This window comes from Notothenia rossii (assembly GCF_949606895.1).
Source record: "Notothenia rossii genome assembly, chromosome: 3".
In the NCBI taxonomy this organism is placed as follows: Eukaryota; Metazoa; Chordata; class Actinopteri; order Perciformes; family Nototheniidae; genus Notothenia; species Notothenia rossii.
In genome coordinates this window covers 49,793,020-49,798,846 of record NC_136901.1, presented here as the reverse complement: position 1 = coordinate 49,798,846, position 5,827 = coordinate 49,793,020, and the positions used below count along the sequence as shown (strand labels likewise).

The window sequence follows — 5,827 nt, the reverse complement described above, 5'->3', positions numbered from 1 at the left end:
AGTCAATGTATTGTATGACATGAAGTTGTGCTTCATTCTGAGTCAATAATAAATTCATTCTGCCTTCAACTGCAAAATGATTGTGGACTGCACCGACATCCATGTAGCTGCCCCCCAGTAAGATGAACCAAGCAAAGCTGACACAAAGCTGTGCTCTTAAGTTGACATGAAGAATTTGTGAAATATTGGTAATTATTTGGAAAAAATGACTGACAATGCAGAAAACTTTTTTTATTTAGGAACAGTGGTCTGGTGAAGCATTTATCACTACATATGTGTCACACTTAAAAGGCCAAACACACCTCGTTTACAACTCCCCAGTTGACAGCCATGACTCCGTCTAAATTGTACCCCCCAAGCACCCTCTTCATGAGGGACGCGCATGGAGTGGATGAAAGTCCCGACCTCAGCACAGCACCAAAATTGCTGGCTGTCAACCTGCCCTGCCTGTGTAACTGCCACTGAGGATTTGTCTGCTGTCCTACGGTGGCTGTCTGGATGGCAGCTTAATGGTCTCTGCTCAGTCGCATTGAGGCAAGAATTGCCTCAAGCCCCCGACCCCCACGCTCCTTCACCAGCTCCGGCACGTTGAAAATGGCCTGATGTTGAGGCTGCAGCTCTGGCTCAGGTGACAAAAGCCATGCCATGCCACGCTGCGCCCCTCAGTGCAGACCTAAACCAGTCTACTTCCTCAGTGGCGATGTCTCTGGCCAGTGGGTTGTATGTCTCCTCTTGCTGTTGGTAGAGTTGAGACACCGGCTGGACTACTTTTGAAGTGCCAGGCTTCCTCCACTGGCACTCAACTTCTGTGGAGCTGATCTGCCACATGGCAAATATTGCCAATGCTGCAGCGTGGCTGCATTTGTACATCCCCCGTGCACAACCACAGACAGCGCTCTGCATCGCGCCATCCTCTCCCATGTAGATCTGTACAAATAAAGTAAGTACCATGTTTGTTAACATGCTATAATAGATTGAATGAGCAATACAAGGATGGTCCAGATCTGGGGGTGGGAGGGTTTATTTTTCCATTGTTTTGTCCTCTTGTCTGATTGTTGTTATTGTTTGTTTTTTCTGAAGTTTTTGTAATTTGTGTTGTATTGGTTGTGATTGTACATTGTATTTTTTTTAAAATGTGTATTACATTTTTGAAAAACATTTGATCAACAAAAAAGGATTTGGTCAGGATCTAGACTCAGTGTGTAGTTTATGAATTAATCAATGCTCTCTACATTAGGAAAACACATACCAGTGTACCAGAGGGAGTCACACACAGCTGTGCCTAGATAACCAAACAAATTGACAAGATAACCAAAATCCTTGAATCTACACATAGCAAATAAACTCAAATGACACAACGAGATGTAAAAAGGAGATCACACATATAGTCGATATAAAACTGGCCGCTTCAATCTGAAGAGCAAATAAAACAAAACACGGGAGTGTACCTTGTTCTTGTGAACACTAATGTTATCCACAGCATACACACCCGTATACAGTACACCCGTTCTAGGTTCTGATTGGCTCTCTAGGTTGGCATTCTAGCTTCTGACTGGCTGTGCAGGTTGTCAATCACAGCCGTGGTTCATATTATGCTAGTCGACTCGTAACATTGCTAAACTTTTTTTCTTGACGGTTTTCTCAGTCAACTAATGCTATTGATAACAGTAACATAAATTAACACAGCCCTGCACACTGCAGTCATTATATGCCGGGTCTGTGGTTCATCATCTTCTTTTTGATTTTCCTCCTTATTGACTGACATTAACCTTAAACATTGCACTCATGTTACTCACCGAAACCTTGTAAAGCCGGTCCCGCATGCTGGCTCTTACAGAACCGACTAACTCCCCTTTCGTGTATGTACAGCTCTCAACGGGCCCAGACTTGTAGTGATTTTCACCTCGTTTTATACTTGTATTCTCATTCTGAAAGAATGAGGTGAAATGTTCCAACGTGACGGTCATCTTTGTGTTGGTGACGCGTATTGTGCGGGACCAGAGACATGTAGTTCACTGAGCGGCTTAACATCAAAAAATGTGTTACTTCACAGTTTTACGACACATTTTAATTTTTTTGACTTGCAAAATGTTCTTTTAAATTGACAAACATCATATGTGTCATTCGTGGCACAATTCAAACGGGATCAAAAGATACGTTTTCTCTCTCCATTGAATTCAATATATAATTTTCCGCTTCCGGGGTCCCATGGAGGCTCCCGGAAGGGGAGGGACTTCGCCTCTCTATTCTCCGTCGGGACTTCCTGCAACAACACCACGCCGTTATCGTGATTCTGATTGGCCAGAAGACATTATCAAAGATGTTCACAATCACTACGTGACAAAAGTTTTCAAAACCGTTTCTAGTCTTCGGTATTTCCAAACAAGTGGCTACTGAAATCAACCTTACTAACTGCTGTCTGTGCAATTCTCGGCGCGAGTTGGCGGACTTTATTTTACTTACTTTAACATCATTTTTCATGGTGGGGCTAAGCCATTTCTTGGTATGGGTGTAGCCTACCCCAGCCATACCCTGGCGCTGCCACTGGTGGGGTGTATGGGGCGGGCCATTCTGCACATGCGTTAAATGCGTTAAATATTTTAACGCAATTAATTCAAAAAATTAATTACCGCCGTTAACGCGATAATTTTGACAGCATTAATATATAAATAAAACATGTCTCTTAATGTTGATTTGGGATTGTCGCTCTACTCAAATATACAAAGGGGAATAGATTATATCATCTTTGGGTTTTTTGGCATAAAAATATGAAGTAAGAATTATTGTAAGACATCTAGGATGTGCAAAGCCTCCGTGTTAAGGCGCCGCAACCCAATTCTACTCAGGCCTTCGTTGCTTTCACAAGTGAGCCGAGAGAAATGGGAGAAAGTAGCAGAAGAATTGCACTCGACAGTTGTTTTGGCCAATTTCCCTAAATTTCAGCTCTTATTCACAGTCACTGTCTCTGTGTGCCAGGCCTTTAGTGGTGCTGCTACTTCATACGACAGGTCTTCCCTTTTTGATCCACAGAGGAGAAGAGGAGGCCGCTTTGCTTAATTTCTGAAGTCTGGCTACCCGACTACTCACGTTTTAGCATTTTCCAAGGCTCCATTTTCACAAATCGAACCCTTTCCGCGGTGAGATCACCAGCACTACTGTGGCACCCCGCTGTTCATTTCTCTCTGTCTTTTATTTATCTGTCTGTCTCAATCATTGTCTCTACTATTCAAAAGATCTCTTTTATGAGCTTTGTGTTTCGTTGCCTTTTCTCTCACTCATATCTTTCCCCATTCCCTTTCTCCGCCTCCTGTGGAGCTTGTGCAGTCGTTCCACACACGTCCGGAGGGCAGAAGTGTCGGCTGATGGTGAATAAAGCATGAAACAGCGTCGAGCGCGACAATCCAGCAGCAGTTTCTGCTGGCTGGGAGAAACTGCTTAAGCACTTGACTGCATTGCATTCACAAAAAGCCAGCTTGGATTTCGCCATATGTTCAGTGTTCCTACACGGCATAATGTGAACACAGCTAGAGACTTGTGGGTAATAGCTTTGTGTGAATTATACCACACATAACGTATGGAAGAGCATATGTGTTTTATGTATCGCTGTACGGATCCCCTGTACTGCAGACATTTCCTTGTTTAGTTTTGTATTCAGTCACAGGCATCCTGCCAACTCCAGGAGGTAATTCCACATCTCTCATGAAGTCATTACAGCCGGGTGAAGAACATAAATCCTTTCTTACTGTTTACTAGAAATACATTTGCATTTCTCGTTTATTCCATTTAATGACTTTGTTTATCGTGAACGTTACAGAACAAATGATCAAAGCAAATTCCTTGTGTGTTAAACAAAGCTGACAGTAACCATATTCCTGATTCTGAATAGTATGCATACTTTCATGGTCGTGACGTCCATGACAGCCGTGATAATGACAGGCCAGTCAATTTGAATGATCTCCAAGACATCCTGGTATTTAAAGAGCCTGTGACACGATTTTCCCCCATCATCCAAACCCATCAATTTGAGTAAATATTGTCCCCTTGAAAACCGTTACTGAACTGATTTTGGATATTTGTACTTTGATAACCATTAATCTGCCCTTCAATGTTGACCATTTCCTGGATCTTCTCGGGGATTCTTCAAGTCCCGCCAAATTATGGGTGACGTCAATGCGGGCACAGCGCTCCAGCTGCACCGTTCAGGATCCCAGCATCTGCATGTAAACGGACGATGGCGCACACAGCAGCAAGCTCAGACAGCGATGACAGTTTAATTCTGAACGTGTCTGAGAGCTCATATGAGGCTGAAGGATCGGTGTATTTTGTATCTGTTAGAAGTTTAGGAATTAGGTGCGTCAATATGGGCGATCATACGGTCATGTAGCCAGTGGTGGACTGGGACTAAAAATCAGCCCGGGACTCTCGACCAGCCCACTTCGGTACCACTAGTAAATTGTCAATGGGGGGAGTGGGGGATGTGCTAGTGACTTATCCGACCGGCCCACTTCGGTACCGGCCCATCGGGATTCGTCCCGCACAGTGCGGGACACCTGGTCACCCTACACACACAGTTCTGCCCCTCACACACACACGCTTCAAATCAAGTTGCATAAATGCTTGAGCTACGTTTCTATTATAATTACTGTGAAATCTGCCTATTATGTTTTCGTCATTATTACAACAAACACACACTTGCAACTGATAATACTGGCAATGATTTTAGATGTATTAGACTATTAAAAAAAGAAATCATGCTTCAAATAAGTGAGGGTACGGCGTATCCCCGCGTCCAACGCCCAATACACCACTTACTGCAACTACAAAAAGCTAAGGTTTGTTTTCTCATCAGGAAATGCAGACCGGCTCAAACAAAAGATTTTTAAATCATCAGCCTCACGATCATTTAATGTATCATATGTTCGCCGAATTGACATGAACGCACTAATAAATGTAGTTTCATCCACTTGAGTTTACAAAAATAATCGATTTGTTTTTATATCACATCCGACGGGAGGAAATTCAGCAGCTCTCACTACCGATTTTTAATCCTAATTTAATCATCATCTTCACCACGAGCATTTATGTTTATGTTCGCCGAATTGACATGAAAGCACTGACAAATATGAATATACTGTAGTCAACTTCATTAAAACGTTATTAACGTGCCTAAACTCAGTAATTCACTTTTTCTACCCATGACAACACACTTTGTCCGTGTTTGGCTCTCTCGCCGCACAGTGAAGCGTTCCCGCATTGACGTCACTTCCGGCTTCCCCCAAAACCTCAAAATGAGTCGAAGGAATTTTCCCGCGATGTTCGAAATTATTGATATTTATCGGAACGGTATCGCTTTTTCTTTTTTAAACTGACGGTTCGAGATTACTAGTAGCCCACTATTTCATTGCACAACAGTTGTTGGGTTCGTGTCACAGGCTCTTTAAGGTTACGAATGTTCCCATCATTTCACATTAACATTTGAATGCTGGAACGCCTTTATTTTAGAGACAGAGTTGAAACTGGGAGACAGAGGGGATGACACGAGTCAAATGTCACAAGCCCCAGTAAATGGGCTGCAAGCTGTACCAAAAATGCTGCATGGCAACCCGTTAAAGGGGGTTTTAAATGATTGCCTTCTGGAAAGCCATACTCAACCATGGAGGAGCACTTTGTGTTTTTTATGGGGATGTCTGCGGAGAGGTTCCCGTATTGCTTTTTAAAACAAAAAAGGGCTTGACAAACGGTCAATATACATGCAGGCTTGGGTATACCCTAATAACTACTAACTTGTGAAATATGGAGTAAAATAAAATGAGGTAGTGTGTTCTAG

At 42.9% G+C, this 5,827-nt stretch overlaps 1 long non-coding RNA gene across 1 annotated transcript; it reads right to left on the bottom strand.

The window, feature by feature from the left end:
- Nucleotides 1-216: 216 nt before the first annotated feature.
- Nucleotides 217-2,018, bottom strand: LOC307032612. Its single transcript, XR_013806322.1, has 2 exons — nt 1,797-2,018; nt 217-927 (listed from the first exon to the last, which is right to left on the bottom strand). It is a non-coding gene; the product is annotated as an uncharacterized lncRNA (long non-coding RNA).
- Between the last annotated feature and the right edge of the window lie 3,809 nt (nt 2,019-5,827).